The 20,459-nt window shown below is 36.7% G+C and overlaps 1 long non-coding RNA gene across 2 annotated transcripts in view; it reads right to left on the bottom strand.

The window, feature by feature from the left end:
- LOC307160628 overlaps positions 1-789 on the bottom strand; it is a 65,358-nt gene extending 64,569 nt beyond the window's left edge. For both annotated transcript variants that reach the window (XR_013821578.1, XR_013821579.1), the window contains exon 1: positions 674-789. This is a non-coding gene — a long non-coding RNA (uncharacterized lncRNA). The remainder of the gene's footprint in view (positions 1-673) is intronic.
- Positions 790-20,459: the final 19,670 nt, after the last annotated feature.

Here is a 20,459-nt window from a genome sequence, read left to right as displayed (position 1 = left end):
AGATTTTCGTCAATATTGGTATGGAATTGTGCGCTTGAATAAGATGCTTGTGCTGCAAAATGTAGCTATAGCAAGAATATGCCATGAATAATATAACTAAATGCCCGTTTACACTAACGTTGCGTTAATAATATCCACCATAAAATAAAGGTCTACTTACTAGCGAGTCCACACACTTACGACACAGAGGAACGATATAGTTTGATGGAACGATGAAAACATTGACAGCAAAACAAAAGTCACGTTAAAACGCAAACTGCAGCGTTCACAGCAGCAACAGGGAACACGTAGGCCTACGTCATAGTTCAATATCGTTTGTGTGTGTGTGAGAACGGGCATGGCAAAATGTTCCACTTAAAGAGAAACTGAACTAGACTACAATAGTTTTGTGCTTTGTTATTGGATAATGTTAAAGGGATCGTTCACCCAAAAATGAAAATGTCATTAATTACTCGAGAACGCCCTCGTTCCAAACCCGTAAGGCTTTAGTTCATCTTCGGAACACACATTAATGACGGAATTTTCATTTTTGGCTGAACTAACCCTTTAATAATAGGCTACTAAGGTGATGGGTATGCTAATAGAGAGCAAAAAGAATAACAGTAAATTTCATTAAAAATAAATAACTAGCCTACTTTAGGAATGGCCTACACAGAATGACAAACCAAATTACCTGAATGAATGTTAATCAAGGAGATCTCTAGAATCCTTTAGAATTATCAACCATCAAGTTCAAGACCTAAACAGTAGAATAAGATAGTTCCGATTTCAGAGTGCTGGACTAAACACGGCCGAAAAATTTTAAAATAAAATTTAAAATTGCAACAAAGTCAACAACTGGTTTGACGGCATGAAGTCATAGTTTCGGGAGAATTTGTCATGTGAATGAACGCCGGGGCAGCGGGCGCTTTCGAGAGTCATCCCGAACAATCTGCCACTAGTGAGACGTGTAGGTTAGCCACCTTTTTCAATGCGGAAGTAAGGTGTTTCCTGTGTGAAAGTGCGAGACTTCCGATTCGCCGTTAGAGAAATAACGAGAATCAAAGTGTAGTAAAATGACAATACATTAAAAATAATATGGTAATAAATACTAGTTTGAAGCTGCATAACAAGCTGTTTTGTAGGCTACAGCTAAAAATAACTGGAAGCGAATGACACTGGAAGCCAGACACAATAAAATTACAAATTGCGCCCAGCGCTTACCTGAAAAATAAGGTAGCCTAGATACAATAGGCCTAACACTCTAACTAAGAATTAAATGTTGCTTTAGAAAACTATTTGTAGTAAATGGTTACTTTTTAATTACTGGTGACAGGTGTAATAGTATCAGGGACTAAAGGGTATACTAAACCAGCTGTTTTCAAACTTAAGTGTGAATGCTGGTGTGCTGCATATCAGGTGAATTTAAGAACAGTTTGTTGGTGGGCAAAACATGTAACTTAATATTTCTGAGTTGTCACACCACAAGTGCTGCACAATCTGTGCAGTCAATTCATAAACAAATCATTTAAAACACTGGCATCTGAAATTTAATACTTCCCTACTAGCAGGCAAAAACATGTGACAAAAGAAGTGTGCCTAAATTCACAATAGCTAAATATAAAAAAATAGGCAAAAAGTCCACGGATGACCTATAATTCCGGCGAGATACTATCCCATGAGGCCAAGGGAGAGGTTTTTGGAATGGCAGTGAAGCGATGTACCTGCCGCTGGTAGGTCATGTGATAATGTCAACAGTATGTCCAAATTACATTCATACAACACACATTCATACTATATAGAACATACTTTTTTAAAGTAATTACTTATTCAAAATAAGTACCTTCTCAAGAGAGTACCAACAACCCAGAGTTACCAGATGATTCATTCTTACGAATAGAATTCTAGAGCTACTGAAAAAACTAATTTACCATCAATGTTGATGCTTCATTAAATAGCCGTTAGGATGCACTCATTTCCTGCGCCACCAATAAATAAATTATATAGTCATTTTCTTTATCTGCATACCTCAAATTCATACATTTGTTTGTGTTTGTTTTTAAGCCCTTTGTGTTTACCTTTAATAGGTAGGTTGGACCCTTGCTTTGGAGAATAAGATGGAAATGGGAATGGCTTGTATCCACCATTTTTGCTGAAATTCTTCACTGTAATGCAATCATATAAGGCCATATGACTATGAAATTGTGAAAGGCCTTTCACGTTAATCACTAACAGAAAAGAAGGTCAGTAGCAATCTTTAGGACTACTAGAAGGACAGCTTGGTGGGATAAGAAGACTAATAAACTTATTTCCCATCAATAAATGAACCCTCTTCTGAAGACTATATTATTTTAATAGCATGTGGCTTTGAGACTGGTGCTAATAAGTTAGTAGTAATGAAATATCTTTTTCATTGATTATTTTGGTTTGTTGAGAAAACAGTTAATTAAGTGGATTGAAGCCTCTACGAGATCACCAGCATTAACATCAAATCCTTTCCTCCTCATTAAAGGCAACACAGTCAATTTAATTAATGCATATTAATCCCCACTGATGCTCATTTCGGCTTTAGGAAAAAAAGGATCCACATAGCAGGGCTAGCTTGACTTCAAATCACTTTGTTTCAAACATGCAAGTTTGATCGTTGCCTGAGTTTGTGGGCACCACATGGAGGGGCCCCCATTTGAACATTCTGCAGCATTTTGTGTGATCTTTCCCTGAGCTAATTAAAAAAGGGGACGATTAATCACAGATTTCCCTTTTCAGAATGTATGGACACTGGACCACATCAGCCTCTGGATATTATGATGTGTCAATAACTGCTATACATTACACTAACCCCTAAGCTAAATATGCTCACATTAAAAAGCGACATAAATGCACCAAAGACGATAAAAACTATTCTACGCGCTAAACTGCCTTTGCATGCCATTCAGCAAGTGCAGCTCACCTTTCAAATATTTGTATAATTTCAAGCTGCTTGCTATGTCAAGCCTTTCCCTTTCCTTTGACTAGCTGTGTCAGAGGTTATCCACAATGCCCTTGGCTGTGTTTTCAGAATGAAACACTCTCTTGCCAACACATTACTCCCACTGGCGATAGTGAAAAGCAAATAGCTGCTGCCAGTGGTCAAACATGACCCAGGCTCCTTTTCATGGACATTGATATGCAGCAACTGAACTTAAGTGGCAAATTTTGTACTCTCTTGTGTTTTTATCTCACTGATAGCGAGCCTGTTAATGATCAACAAAACATTGGCATCTGGGATTGAACCGAAAATGAAAAGAGAGTTGATCCCAAATGCACCCTTTATAGAATTTCATATCAGTCAGACAGTTTGCAAGAAATGATAAGCAAAATAATGAAAGGTGACTGTGTTGATGTTTGTGTAAGATCATTTGAATCCTTTAAAAAAAAAGAAAGTATACGTGCATAAATAATATTGTGGGTCATTCTTCAATCCAGCAATACAACACATTGGGGGAAGCTTGTCCCTCAGTGCTTCCCTACAGACCACAGCTCAGAATTGCACTGATACATTTCACCTTAATAATAATTTATGGAAGAGTGTTTGCATCTCTTGATAAAAATAAATTAATTATTCATCAATTACAAATGTAAATTGTAGCAAATGTTAGCGCCATCTATTTCACCTATGTGATTGTTGCTGATCTCTGGGTTATTATCATTAGCTGCTTGAGGCAGGTGTCAGTACAAGCATGACCGCTTTTTAACATTTGCTCCTAACTGACAATTATGTGTTGGCATCACTGAGCATATCGCTAGATGCAGAGCTTTACAAAAATATGAAAACCTCCCACAGAAACCTTGTTTGCTTTACAGAAGCGGGGCGGCGCAAGCTTGGATGAAATGGGAAATAAGGCATGAAGCAAGAAAGGAGGGGAGCAACCAGCCTCAGATTCCATTAAAAGAGGTGCTGCACTTTTTTTCCAAGTGTCAATTGTTTTTGTGTCTCTTGAAGTATAGATGATGTTTGAATTCAAAGTATTAAGTCCTGTGCCTGCTGTGTTAAATTATGGTCTGTAAGCAACGGGGTGGGGGTAATCAATGGCAATACAACGGCAGTGTGTAATGTGTGAGCTCCTAGCAGCAGGGACACTGCTCTGTCCCCTCAGCAGGTTAAATAAATATGACAGTGTAAGTGAATGCACTAGATTATATGATATCATTGTGGAATCAGAGAAGCGCTATTACACCTCCTTACCCACTGTGAGGAGCGCTGATGGAGTAAACTTCAGACGATCCGCCTGCATACACCCAAAATGCCAAGAGGTAAAATAAAAATATATAGCTGTGTAAATTGAAAATATGGATTACTGTGATCATGGACAATCGAACTAAAGAAGACATACTCACAGTAGCTATATTTCATTTACTGGTGTGCTTTCAGCCTGGATTATCCAATCAAGTGGAGCTGTGCTGTAGAGGACTGACATGTTATTTAATGTTGAAATGCAAAGCTAATGTATGAATACTTCACAGTTCACACACGTTGTGTTTTCATGTTTTGGGGACTTTCCATAGACATAATGATTTTTGTACTGTACAAACTGTATATTATATCCCCTTACGCTAACCCTACCCCTAAATCTACCCATAACAGAAAACCTTTTGCATTTTTACATTTTCAAAAAACATCACTTAATATGATTTATAAGCTGTTTTCATCCTTTCATGTCCACCCGTCCGTCCGTAATGTCCACAATTTCAATGTATTGAAAGTAAATTACACATCTGTTTTAAATCTCCCCAGTGCACATGCTTATTTGTAACTTTTGAATGGACAAACACATCATTACAGGATGATTTGACACTGGAGTCGGAGAAGTGATTTGAAGATTCTGCCCAATAATTCCTTTGATGGCGGGAGTGATGTACGATGAGATCGATGAGACATCACGGTAAAAGAGGCATATGCAGGGAGAACAGCTGTGGAAAGATAGGTCTCCGCCACAGATAAAGGTTGATGAATGGATGTGCTATTTTCAGGTTGACCTGGTGAAATGACAAAGCTCAATTAGCTGGCTCTTGAATGTTGCTGAGCCGGTGGTGGGCAGGCCGTATAGTAACCCCAGAGCACTGATCCACTGCAGGTATTGATTAAGCCACTCTCTCAGCCTGCAAAAGGTATCAAACGAAGCATGTGTGAAAGGCATTATCAGTGACCACTTCAGATAACCTGATACAACCCGATACAGCCTTCTCAAAGGGTTGTAACCCCTCTGCCCCTCTGGCTGTCATTATTTTACAAGCGCTCCTCCAATCTCTTCTCTGTTTTTCTTTCGCTTGTTCCTCTTTCACTCTCTCTCTTCCTTTGTACATGGATCTCATTCTATGCTTTTATAGTCTTGTGTCTCATATTAGCTGTGATGTGAACGTTGAATCTTAAAAAATAACAGTATCAGCCTTTCCTTGCGAAGATGTTTCTCAAGCTCAGTCTCCTCCGTTGTCAGCTGTCTTGAGGCGTCTCTGGGGCCTTGTTGGTTTGCAAAGGTCTTAGCAGGTAGATGTGGTGTTGCTTGTTTGCCTGTTGGAGAGACAAGTGTCAGAGGTAACCCCTGAACCTCCATGCTACCGCTCAAACAGATTATGAAGACTGATGTAACAAAGCCCAGTGGAGATTGTGCGGAGATAGCAAGAAAGCAATAGAGAAAAGGCAGAGAGACACGAAGGGAAAGAGAGTGTTGTCGGCCTGAGGGCAGAAACTGATGCATTGCATGTTAGTGTGTTTGTGTCATAGCAAGATAATCAGCAGTCTCTTGCTAATTACATCTGATGCTTATTAATTGAATTAGCTTATGAATAGTATAAATCATCCAACCTCACCACCTATTGTTTACAATAATAATTAACTGATGTAAAGAAATAAATTACAGGAATATTTATTATAAAGTTAAGTTCAATCAACAGCACCACAAAAATTAATTTGTACTTTTCTCTTCTTTTCTTTATTTTCATTTTTTTTTTATCAGGATACAGTCAGGCAGTGGAGGTGAATGGGGCCAGACTGTAAATGTTAAAATTACTTGCACTGTTAAACCTGATGAGTTAGTTCAACTCAAACCGTTTGAGGAAACCGATTGCCTTAAATCATTTAAGTTTATTAACTCAAACAATTTAAGCATAAAAAAAATATTTGATTTGTGTCCAAGTAATATATGTATGAGTACATTAATTCATACAATTAACTTAAAACTTTCATGTAATCTCAATGTGAACACTTTTATTAGTATAAACTTAGTTAGCTTTAAAAAGTTAATCTGCTAACATACTAATTTGCTAACATATTAGCAATAGTATGTTATATAGAAGCACTTGCTGTATGAGCGCAACAATATAAAGGGATTATTTGCTCTACCCATGATGGTAACTATCATAAAGCCAACATTAACAGAAATTCTTCCAAATTAGCATAACAAAACATTAATCACTACTAAATATCACACTTAACATTAATCTTACACAAAAAAACCCATTATATTACACTTAATTTTAGCATTTACTCTCCCTTTCGAGTGCCATCGGCAAAGCATGCTGGGAAATAGACATCCCAGCCGTTTCAGTTAAACTTAAGTTCGTCTAAATTAAAATAAATAATTTAATAAAACTCAAAACAATGAAACAGTTCAGTTTACTTAAAAATATATCAGTTCTGTGAACTTGAAAAAAAAAAAAGAAAGTGCTAAATACTCATAAAAATTAATTTGACTGAACTAATTTGTTTAATTTAAGTTTGTCCTACTCAAACCAATTAATTATTTTGAGCGTTAGGGTTTACAGAAAGCTTGTCTCTGTAAAGTTCTATCTAATAACTTTGTCACCATAACCCCTGCAACAGCCACAAAAATGACGAGAACAACTTTACAGCTTTAAAATAATAATCTTCACATTTCTGCTGTAAAATCCTTAAAAAAAATTGGCCCCATTTGCTCACCCTTACATTCAAGAAAAAAAAAAAGAGAGAGTCTAAATTATTTTTCATGGTAATTATGCTACAAATGCTGTCAATTGAGATGAACTTGTATTGAACCTGGAATATTCATTTAAGCAAGAAAAAAAGTAATAAAGATGGGAAATGGCCTTTTATATTAGCTGCTGAATTCAGCTATAGACTGATTGAATAGCTATTGTATACTAGTTGGACAGTTACTGGCTCGAGATGTCTTCTTTCATTTCCAACCTTTATTTTAGTTGTTGCTGAGCTCAGTATTTCATATGGAAATGGCATCTCTGCCTAAAGAGAAAAATCCTATTTATTTTATAGTCTCAGACTAAAGCGCATTACGCATTCATATAATTCTGAAGCGACTACGAGGCAGACATCCACTCTCGTTCCATATACTGGTAATTATATGAATACTCTGCATACTCCCCCTTTCTCTGCTCTGATATGATCTAATAACATGCCACAAATTATTGCATGCCTGCCTAAGCCTGGCACATGTCTGATTGCTTAGATACATTAATGTGCCTTCATAGAGCTTTTAGAGAGCTTGAAGAGATGCAATTTGAGAATGTAATGGGAGTGGGTGCTTTTAGCCTTGGACATGTCGCTTACTGGGGCTTAGGGGCTAGCTGACATTTGGAGGCATGTGTTCATTGTGAAAGCTTCATATGCGGCGCGCCTAATGTGCAGAACGCAAGTATTGTAAATTTCCCATGCACACCCTATTCCCACATTAAAACCAACAGCGGAATATCACAAAAGCATGTTTTCTTACTGTCTGTCAGAGAGGCTCATCATCTTCTTTTTCAACTGTGCCGGTCTCTTTTCTCTGGCGAGAGAATGGCCTGAAAGGGAAGGCTTGATGCCAGGTATTGGTGACACGGCAAGGGGAATTTGCTGCCTTTGCCACAAAAGATTTGGGGAGCGCATTTGCATAAGGTCAGAGCCTGCCTCCCGATGGAAGTTGTGCAGCATCTCCCGTCTCTTAGCAACCCTCTTGCTCTCTTGGTCCTTGCGTTAAATTGACTGGTCCTCTCCTTTTCTTCCTTTTCAGCGAGAGGCTCACAATAAAATGCCACCCTCCAACCTATGTCTGTCACCCAGAAGGTCATCCTTCTCTTTTTTCCCCCCTCCCCACTCATTCTCTTTGCAGAGCTTTCATCTCCAATTAAACGATGCAAAGAACATTTGTTTGGTGGTCATGGATAAGGAAACATTTTCTTTTAATTTTACTCATTTTAAAATATGCTGAATTTTTTCTAATGAACGAACAAATAATAAAGGAATACACAAAGGAATATATCTGGGTTTGTAATGATTCCGTTACAAAATGGGAAATCAGAATATCCATTGAGGGGAAATAATCATTTGCAGGACAGATGAGAGGGGAAAGGATGTTACATCCCTTTTCCCTCCTGTGATGGTGGGGTAAAGCATGGGTCGAGAAAGGATAAGAGCAGTGTGTTGACAGAAATTGCTTGGCTTTTCTGCCTTGGTGGTGGGAGGGGGTGAAAAGATCCAGATGCTGAGAAGCTGTGTTAATAGAGGGTCAAAATTGGACAATAGTATCCATCACTGCTTTCAAAGCTGCCTCTGTTATCCAGACCAATTTCTGACTGCTCAATCAAACAGAATTGGAGGGATGATTCAATTACTATGGTTTTGGCATGGCAGTGGCAGTGGCACACCATCATTTCCAGGGCACTTTAAAGACTCCCTCTCTACATCTTTGCGTGTCCTGTATGGTGAATATTTGCTCTCATGTAAAATGCTGTGGAGTATATAAATGAATGACTTCTGATGAGGTAATAAAACGTGGTAAACAAAGAGTTAATGACAAGAAATGAGTCTAAGGAGGCAATCTTCAACATAGATTAAGACCAGACAAGCTGTGATTATAATTATGATAATGTGATGATGTTGATAGCAGAGATGATGGTGGTGGTGGTGATGATGATGATTATGATTTATATAATGAAAACATATAGTTGCATTTGAAATGAGATTATTCAAGCTTTGCTTTTCTATGACCAAAACATCAGATAAAGTCGTCTTAATTAGCCTACAGTATATTTCATTAATTATCTCACGTTTCAGACAGGTAAGGATTTGAAGAACATAATCATGGCCTGCTTAAAATATAAATTGATAAAGATAAAAATAAAAAATCGGGGTTGATTTACTAAGCGCTGCGTCAGTCAACTCACACAGACGCGCTTGTCTGCAATGTTAAAGAGACAGTTCAAATCTAGGCTACTAACATTGCAAAATTGTTTGAACGAAATTGCTCAGGCATTTAGTCATTTTTGGTATGTTTATAATATTGACAAAATGATCTATGCTGATTTAAGTTATAACAAAACATGCTATAGGCTAACTTTATTGTTGTTAAGCATTAATATTTGTACTACTATTATTAATCATTTTAAAAAATCTACATCTGGTCTAACATTTCTATATTTGCTGTTTATCACCAAAAAGAGGATGGGGAACGTTGATTTTGAAAAAGTAAGTTGATTGTCAATCTAAATTGATGCTCACAATTTAAACGGTCCATTGGTGTCGGTGGAATAGGCTCTCTTTATTGATATTAATTTACACAGTTTAGAGACAAGTGGTGGATTTTTAAACTACTTTGTTGCAGACAACTGTAGGAATATTATATCAAAGTTTGAGAGACTTGGTCAAAAAACAGACGTACGGAAGGAAATAAAATGTGTTTCAATGTTTGCGCCAATGTCGCTGATGAAAATGCTTATAATGGTGTATTTATTATCCTGTTAGTAATAGGGAACGCCGTTGTAGTGGTGAAAACTGTTAAGCGAGTTTTTTTTTTTTTTTAGTACAAGACTATGGTGTTCGATTTTGAAAATTATATTGACCTATTTGAACTATTTTCCTTTCCCTTCTTAGCGTGTGCATCCCAACATCCCGCGTTTTAAATGAGCAAGAGAAGCCATGAAGAACAGTGAGATGGAGAGTGCACTCAGTCATGCTGGCAGAGGTTGAGGGCAGTCTGAATTGTTGGCAGAGAGAAGGGAAGCATTAGTGTTCCTCTCTTGTACTTAAAGGTGCTGTAAGTGTCCCTGAACAGCTGTTAGCCACAGTGTTACACCTGTGAAGTTTGCTCATGTGAAAGCTGCTGGAAGGAGGGCGGCAAGCAGCCTGAAGTCAGAACAGTGACCCCTTCAAATTTTAATTAACTGCGAGCAGATGCAATGAAGACAAAGGTTCAATAAAGGACAAATTGGGAAGCATGAAGAAAGGAGAGAGGGAGGTAAAGAGGTGGGAAAACATACATGCAGCCCAATCTGATCATTTTGCCCTTTAAACTTAGTCCGACGGCTTCACGAGCCACCCACAAATATAAATCATGTGTCTGGTCTTTAATTTGAGAGCTGGTTTTAGAGAAACAAGAATGTTTAAATTGCATATTTTAAAAAATGTTCACGTAAATAACTAGGGAACCGATAAATCCGATGAACTTTGATGAGGGGAGGAGGAAAGGTCCCAGTTAGAACCAAAAAATATCAATCAGACGTCATGAGAACTTTTTTGAGTTCTACAGTGAACTTTTTATTGTCTTATTTCTTGTTTTCTGTTGGGCCTTTTATTATTAGTAATAATAATAATAATAATAACTAGCCTATGTAGCCTATGTGTGCTATAAAGAACCTGGAAATGGATCCGATGAACTTGACATGTAAAAACATTTTAATTCTCCAAAAAAAATCAATGCAGGCCAAAGATGTTTGATAATAAGAGTTTTCTTGATGAAGATAAACATTTTTAAGGGTGTTGCATGGGTGGGAAACGACGTCTCGAATGCATGAAATCAAAACAATAAATTCTAAACATCGACGATCTGACAAGTTGTATATTTTAGATCGAAACTTTAATGTAAAATATCGTAGTGAATTCTTCTACAGGTAATGTATCCCGTTTAGTACACATGCAGTGCACTCCCTGAGGACATCCACCTGTCTGACAGCGCGTGACCTGCTTAAATGACTATTACACTGCGATGATCATGTGATGAACACGTGAAATAAAAGCACATTCAAATCAAATGAATGCTGCACTCATTCTGACACTGGGAAATGGTACAGTAAGATTGTGTACGCTGAGGTAAAACAAAATGTCTTACGGTATCAAATTGAGGGAGAAACAACATGCTATTTCATCGTGTGTATACCCAAATGGAACATATGTTTACTGGATGCCAATAATTGTAGTAGCAATTGCAAAAATAATTATTACCTAGGCTACATGTTAAAATGCATATTTATATATAGCCTCTAATTTTGTATCACTCTAATCTGTTATTATTGTATATATATGAAATGTGACTGAATATTGTCCTTTTTACGAATAAATATTTATATAGCCTAAATGAAATGTGACTTTTAATTATTGTGACTTAACAATTTGGCTACTTGGTTTTCTGTAATGTCGAATTACTTGTCATTTTAAGTGCCTTGATTCTCAAAACGGACTTTGACTAGCAACGTTCGGTGTCCCCTATTGACTTCGTTTTCATAATTGCGTTTGAAATGAGTAATAAACAATATGCCATTATTGCCATAGCCACTAGATATCACCAAAAGCCTGTGAGCATAACATATTCAGCTGGGATATCTCATTTTGATCGATATAAGAATTGAGGAGTGATGGGCTTCTAAAATCGAGTTCCTAGGCGCGATAGCTCATGTATAGGGGCCCCAACATCTCCCAATCTGCGCCTCAAGATTGTGATGATGGAAAGCCCTTGGACTTAGAGAACTGATTACATCAAAGAATCCCACGCTTATAGCTATCATTTGAAGTAATCTCCAGCCCTCTCCGGTCTCCCTCCTAAACATCCAGCGTTTCTCATTCCACTTGTCATTTTCCCAATGCTCCTGTCTCTCGTCTGCTCGTCATAGCCTGTAATAAACTGCCCTTTTTGTACGGAGTTAAAGTCCAAAGGGCATCAGATTTATTTCCAAATGACAGAAGAGGGGACAAGGGACAACCTCATATCAGTCCTTCTCTTTCTCCCTGAATTCTTCCATTTCTCCTCACAGACAAAATCATCACACATTGCCTAGAAGCAGTTAACAATATTTGCTAGGCCTACATAAAAGTCTATCTAATAGTAATCTGTACAGATGCATAATTTTACTTTTCAAAAAGAGGATGTAGCTTATGTCCTAACCTGTAGTTATATAGGCTTACAATAATCAGTTTGTTTTACGATTATCATGCTCTTGACATATTACCCATGTCTTTCAAAGACTTGAAGAGAATAAAATTGCACCCCGCCTGTGACTGAAATATCCCAAGCACTTAGAAAAGAAATAATGCCATTACAGTTGTAGGACCCCCTGCTATCAACACCATCTGATTCAAAATATCCTTTTTTTTCTATCTTTTTCTTTCTTTCTTTCTGGCTGTCAAATCGATTGATCGCGATTAATCGCATCTAACATAAAAGTTTGAGTTTAATATGTGTATATTACATATATGTATATGTGTGTGTGTGTATATATATATATATATATATATATATATATATATATATATATATATATATATATATATATATATATGTGTGTGTGTGTGTGTGTGTGTGTGTGTGTGTGTGTGTGTGTGTGTGTGTTTATTAGTGCTGGGCAATGAATAATCGCAATTAATCGCATCCAAAAAATAAAATTTGGTGTTTACATAATATATATGTGTGTGTGTGTGTACTGTGTATAATTATTTTTTAAATATAAATACACACACATAAATGTAAATGTTTAAGAAATATTTGCATGTATGTTCTGCAAATATATTTATACATAATTTATATTATATTTAAATATACATTTATCTTAAATATATATGCATGTGTATGTATTTATATATATAAAATAATTTACACAGTACACACACACACATTTATTATGTAAACACAAACTTTTTTTTATGTGATTAATTGCGATTAATCGATTTGACTGCACTATTTTTTTACTAATATACATTAGTAGCCTAGCCTAATATATATATTTTTACTAACGTTTTGGTTAGAAAGAAAAGAATAAGCTTGATCCTATAAAGTGTAGGCTTCAGATAATCACTGGCACTTCTCACACCTAATCTTTTTTCTTACCCGAGCACCACCAGCACACACACGTTTTGATATGTCCGCTGTATCACAACGCTGTAAAACATCTGTGCATGTGCTTCTGTGTGGGCAGGACTTCCACCCACCGTCAATGACCTGCAGTGATTCCTCCTGGACCTGCGCCACACAGAGGCTGTAAAACATGGGCTCTGGCCTCTTGAATCGGCTGCTCTGTGTTCTTTTCCTTGACACTGCCATTCCAATACAACCACATCTCCTTTAGATCGAACCTCTGTACAGACGCGCCTCCCCCTACTGCACTTGACCACTATACAGGCAAAGTACTGTCGAGCCACAAGCTGTGACACAAATCCAGATCAACGACAGTGCTTTTGCTCTGTAACATTTCCTCTTATCCCACTGCAATGTAAAACCAAAATATTGCTTGTCGTCGTTAAAGAGGGTCAAGATTATGGTGAGCACAATAACTCAGGTTGTGTCCCCTAATTAAGTATTAATGCGGCGGCAACAGGAGAAAGAGATATACTTTTACAACACCAACCGCTCAGCCGGTCTTTTCTTCCCTTCCCCCTCCACGTATGGCTCTGCTTTTCCCAACGGCAGTGAGGCCATCATTTCATGCACTTCCAGCAATGATATCAAAAGGTTTTTTGGTCAAGCCAAAGAGAGGTCATTCTAATAATACCCAAGGTCATTGGTGGGAGCCAATGAGTCTCCCAGTCATTTTTCATTTGTTCGTAGAGTTAACGACAGTTGCAGGGGGACGGGAACTTGGAGCCAGTAGCCATGTGATGTCACAGACACATGCCAGGGGATTATAAGGGCAGGCAGGGGACAAGGCCTGTGGATTTAAACAAGTAAATATAGGCTTTTTTTTTATTTCTTCTTAGCATATAAATAAATAAATCAAAATAACAATGTTTTTCACTATTAAAAAGGCAGACAATTGAAAATAAGAACTATTAAAAGTATTACATATTTTACCTCATCTTGACACTTTTTGACAGTTTTAAATATGATGAAAAGTTTAGGTTCATTTAACTGGAAGCAGGATTTTTGCAAAATGTATTTACTAAGCTTAGTTCATCTATTCTATGAAGACTGAGTTTTAAAAAATAAAAATAAAAACACACACACACCAGATATTTGAAATGAAAGAAATACCAACCTTGAAATGTGCTGGACCTTGAAAGGTTTTCCACTATTCTTTATTAGTTTTTCCCACAACAGTTACATCGCCTTGTCATTAAAGTAGTGCATATTTACATTTATGAATAATCATTTGAAGCATATCGTATGATTTATACACAGCGAAAATAGCCTGTATTTGACCAAAATTCCAGAATTGTCAGCAAGGTGAATGTTTATGCTATGGTTGTCAATGAATGGGATGCTAAATATCATTTTGGCTTTAATACAATTTTCCCAATAAACAGGCAAGAATAAACCTGGTGTCCTCCATGATTCCTGTTCTTTCCGACAACAGAGCACTTGAATGTGACGAGCATTTGACGTAATCACAACTTCAGAAGTGGGAAGTAGGAAATTGCACGTGAAGGAAGCATAAAGCAAACTATAGTGAAATGATCTCTGTAAGCTCGAAAAAAAAAAAGCATATACATGCACTAATGTGAAACACACAAACCTCACAAGAAAGATTATTCCATTTAAAAACAGATTTCCATTCTTCACTTTTACTTTTGGTGGGCAGTTAATGTTTGTTGGAGTTGCAGTTGAAGTCCATGTTATCCCGGTGTTCCAGACGGTCTGTCAGTTCCTTTTGCTGCCACTGTAATGACAGCATTGACCTAATTGTTAGCAACCCGGCACATCAGTCATAGCCCTTGTGCATAACTTCAGCTCGTGATAATGATAAGGAAAGGAACATTTTGACAAATTTCTTTTGAGGAATGATCTGCACTCCGCTCCCCTCTGCTTCATTGGTCTTCATGTAGATAGCTCTGTTCCTCTAGCACAAGGTCATAGAGTGTAAATATGAATTGCATTTTGCATTACTTCCAGATGAGTGAAGCTGTCAGACAAATAATACTAGCTTTCAGTCCTGCATTCTGCCACTTCTCCCCCATTTTTTGGCCAAGAGGTCACGGGCAAATTGAAAGTGGCAGCTCGGCCAGCATGTTTGACAGACTAATATTGTTAGAGTACCCTGTCATAGCCCAGATCAGAGCTGCACAACACATACTGTCTGCAAGGGGTCTCCGTGTTTGAGCTGATGGAACAACTCCAGGCAGTCCCGAGAAAGACTGAGACTGCGTCTCATTCCATTTCAGGGTACATTCCCTAATTAAATGGTTGCAAACTTCTTTATATATAATTGTATCCTTTTATCTGAATGCCTTTAGGTCACCTTGTCCAAGTAATCATTGTTACATTGTTTCATTAGACCTTAAAGAGATAGTTCAGCTAAAAATGAAAATTCTGACTTGCTTCTGTAGAATGCAAAAGAAGATACTTTGCAGAATGTTTCAACTAACCCCTTCAACTTTCATTGTATGGACAAGGACATATATATATATATATATTATATATATTTTGAGTTCCCCAGGATAAAGAAAGTCATAATGAACTTTAGTGTGCTATGGTGCTCAATCATTGCAAATGGCATATCACTTAGCAGTCTTAAAAAAAAATTTAAAAAAAATAAAAAAATTTTATATATATATATATATATATATATATATATATATATATATATATATATATATATATATATATATGAAGTATTCTTTTAGATGATTGTCACAGTGAGGAGCACAGGATAAAGATATAGTTCACCCAAAAATGAAAATGTTGTCATCATTTACTCACCCTCATGTTGTTCTAAACCTGTATGAGTTTCTTTCTTCTGTTGAACAAAAAAGAAGATATTGTGAAGAATGTTGGTAACCAGAGAGTTGACGGTAGCCATTGACTTCCATAGTAATTTTTTTTTCCTACTATGAAAGTCAATGGTTACTAACATTATTCAAAATATATTTTTTTGGTGTTCAACAGAAGAAAGGAATGATGACAAATTTAATATGTCTATATGCAACGTTTTGATAGAACTCTATGTTGAAATAATTTAAGAACATGCCTGGACAACAAATTGTTTTTGTTTTTTTTATGTTTGCCTAATGTCATTTTGTCACTTCTTATTCAGCTGCTGTCCATTATCACCTGCTTTGCTTATAAATAATGTCTCCCGATAACTATTATTTTATAAAAGCAGGAAAAAGTAGCCATGAAGAACAATAACTTTACTCTCAGTCTTTTCTTCTTCTCAAGGACCCTTGATAAAAAAAAGTGAAGCAGCATGAATATGTGGATGTCCAAAGACCGTAATGATTATAAATCTATGGGGGTTTACATGTTCCACACCTCCAACCAGCCACAGGACCGATCAAAAACATGCAAAACATAAAATAATGGCACCTGTCACTGGTTTAATGGGAGATATGCTGCTTGAGGCTGAGAAGGGGGAGGTTGTGTGGGAAAATGAAAAGAAAGAAATTCCTACTCAGGAGTGAATATTCGTATCAGTATTGTCATCTACAATAACAAGAGGTGTCCATTTCACATCATTCAAAGTACACTGATGTGTGTTAGAAGTGATCTGGACGACATCTTAAAGAACACTGGAACATAGCCACCCATTCAACATGGGCACAAAAGATGTAGACATGCTCAGGCTGGCCCTGCAGAAGGCTCTCTGATGTTATCAAAATATCAAAAGTAAGTCGTGCACAAGAGCTTTGACAGGGGTCAAGGTCTATGTCTACATCTTCACATGTGTCAGTATAGGTCTGGGTAGGAGACCTATGGTGTAAATGGGCTTCTACGCCTGTCATCCCCTTAATAGACTTGTCAACCAATGGCACAGCCCGAGGAGCAAAGCTAGTGGCATGTTGTGCAAAGAACATATGCGAGAAGGTGTCGCGAAGTCATTGAGGACGAAACGTTGACCATAAAAATAAGAGCATGGCGTCAATGGATCATTTTTCAATCTTACCCTGTTTATCGTGTAGGCTATTCACACGGGAGAAAGAAAAACATTTTCTAAAATCACTGTTAAAGGATAAAACCAACGAACTGCATTACAAGTTTAATTCACAGCACTATAAGCGGCTAAAAATGACACGCGCAAGTTGCCTATTTTTCCCGCACTTTTTCGAAATATTTACAATTTCAGGTGTTTTGGGGTTATTTAATGGTTCAGCGAAATAAATAAATAATAAGTATTATTATTATTAATCCTATTATTATTTTGTATGTTAATCATGTCCACCATACCTTCAATTTTATTTTTTATTTTTTTATTTTTTTGTGTGTGAAAAATGACAGTGAAAACAAAATAGCCTACTTCATTTGTTTTTTTTTTCCCCCTCTCTCTCTCTCTGTAGATTGTAAAATGGCTTATACAAGAAGAAGAGGTTCATAAATCAAACCTAGGGGGTTAATTCGTTTTTTTGGCTTTCTTGGTCGGAATTTTCACTTACTATATATGAACGATATCGAGTTATAAATGGCAGATCTGCTCTGTTCCTTCTCTGCTTTGTAATTCCGCTATAATGATAGTCAAAATACCTCCATGTAATCTGTAGGCCAGTTATCAATCATAACCAGACTATATTTGATTTCCATGTAACTTACGGCTCAAATTACAGCACATCGGTTTTTTGACGGCTGCCCTTTATTTGATTGTCCTAGGGCAAACAATAACTGATACAGAATTATATATTTAAAAAAAAAAACATCAGGCAAGTATGCACTTTTTGGAAGGGGTGTGCACAAATTCACTAACACGAGCTGTCCAGTGTTGCGTATAAGTGCATGTGATAAATCATTTCGTCATTTTAGTTAATTAGATTGCATTCAGAGCTTATTTTTGTGCTCTATACTTTTCACACTCTTCAAACACCCACACAGACTCACTGAGGCTCAGCATAATTAACCAGCTATCCTTTAATTGTGTTATAGGCACATCGCTTGTAATATTAAAAATGATCATCTCTGTTCTCTACTGAGCAAAACACGGATTCTCTCTCGTCTCCCAAAATGTCTCTGTCCAGACCAATCCTCTGTTCGTCATGAATTCTTTAGCGGATATCTGTCTTATTCTCTCACTCTGCCTCTCTCTCTCTCCCCCTCTCTTTTTCTCTCCTTTATTTCACTGATCTGAGCTTGAAATGCGAAGGCAGCACAGCACTAAGCCTTCAAACGTGTGATTTTTTCAAAGGATCTCTGGAAGCAATCTCAGCTCGCCTGACCCCTGACAGCTGCACATCTCTTTATTTCTCTCTCTGCCGCCACTTCATTTGGTAGAAAAGCTCTCAGATTCACACCTCTGTTGGTCAGCACAAGCGTTTAAATGTGCATACACATAAAACGCCATATAGAGAGCACACATTATAATTATTTATAATGAAACTGATAATTATTACTTCTTGCTTTGTTTTCATTAGCAAATATGAACAGTTTACTGGGTTGAGTTCAAAGCTTTAAATAGTTATACCACGTAACTTTCAAAAAAGTCCCGCCCCCACCCCAAGCATCGTCATATATTGCGTATAATCTTTAGTAAATTAAGTGCGATTTAAAAGGAGGGTTCTCTTCAAAAAAGGAACTGAGGAACAAAAGTGGACAAAAGTGCTGATGTATTTTGATATTTTCCAAACAAATACTATTTCTGAGAATGAAAAAAATTGGGGAAATTTAGCCACTACTGGCCTCAGTTCCAAAACACTTTGATGAATATAACTAAATAAGTACAATAGATGTACTTAAAATACGGTCTCACAAAAAAAGTGATAAAGTGTCATTTTTAAATAAATACAAATTGAGTACATGAGCGCCTCTTTTTCCTCCAATGGCAAATTCAAATCTGCTCCAGTCACTTATTGCATATTGCATGAGAATAAAATCCAAAATAGCTATTTTACAATGCTTAGACCTCAACCCAGGTGGTCCACAAATGCAACAATTGTTTGGAATAGTCATTATAGTGAGGATTCGCATGCAGAGGCCATTATAATAATCTACATTGCATGCCATCAACTTTTACAACTTTCATCTTGGGCTATTTTCATTCATTAAATCATAATTAGCCTATTTATTTGATTACAATTAGTCTTTGGCGTCTCGACTTTCAGTAGCATTTCCTGGTATTTCCGTGTTGGGGAGATAAATCCCTGGAAATTCTAACGAAACTTAGTTCAGCACCCTTGGGTCTGACAGCTCCCATAACGACACACTTCAGTTCTGCTTCATAACGTATTTCTGCTCGCTGAGACAGGAGCTTCGTCTTTTCAAGAGAACCTAACGCAAATAAAGGTCATGTTAATTGTGTTGTCTCGGAAGTGCTGAAAGGGGAACTTGAGTAGCCTATATTATAAGTATATTATATATAATTAAAAATATGTCATTTTTATATTTTACTATTTTTTTATTTGACAGCAAAATATTAGCCTACTTAATACTTTTGCAACTGACTGTAAGCAATTTTAGCCAGCCTTCTGTTTCTCGATTTAACAGTTTTTGGTGTGTTAAATGTTTAGTGCTTCTGTTAATTAATTTAAAATAATATGTTTTTCGTTTCTTCTATTGTTGCCATTAGTGAAACAGTTTCATTTCTACATTCATATAAACGAAGTGCACAATGACTTGAGTATTACAGTTAGTTTGTAGTATAGTTTTCCTCCCTGTTTTTAAGTGTGAATATGTTGTGGGACCCTCCCTCTTTTGAAATGAGACTGTAGTCCCTATCATTAGATCGGATGGCAAGTCTTTATACAAAGTGTTTTGCATAATTATATACCAAAGCCAGAATAGCAACCCTCAAATTTTATGGGTCACATAGCATCCACAATTGCCACGTTATTGTCCTCCGAAGTCTGGCCCAACGAGTGACAAGGACTGAAAAAAAAATCTCATCTGCCTAATCTAAGTTTGGGAGATTGAATTTTCATTCTTGTAAAAAAAAAAAGTAAAGAAGATTATTTCCAAACTGACAACTTGTTTACATTTAGTGATAAAGTTCAGAGAACTGGCCAAGACATGGGGACGTGATTGAAGACTGCACATTCGGGATACAATTCGCAAGACAGACCGCAAAAGCCAGACCCAGATCCTAGTGTTATTGAGTGTAATGGCAGCATAATAAAGCTCGTCTGATATAGGCTACTGGGTGTATAAATAATAATAATAATAATAATTATTATTATTATAATTATTATTATTATTATTATTATTATAACATGTTATTGCAAAATACTTTCTGAAATAATTAATTTCTAAAGTAACACCTGGTATATAGGCTATAATTTTGTATATAGGCCTATACAACACTAAAAAAGAAGGACATATTTTAGAAATGGCTCAGTTACATTAAAGTAATACTAC

This window comes from Squalius cephalus (assembly GCF_949319135.1).
Source record: "Squalius cephalus genome assembly, chromosome: 6".
In the NCBI taxonomy this organism is placed as follows: Eukaryota; Metazoa; Chordata; class Actinopteri; order Cypriniformes; family Leuciscidae; genus Squalius; species Squalius cephalus.
Note: the sequence above shows the minus strand (reverse complement) of the source record. Positions and strands in the feature narration are given on the sequence as shown.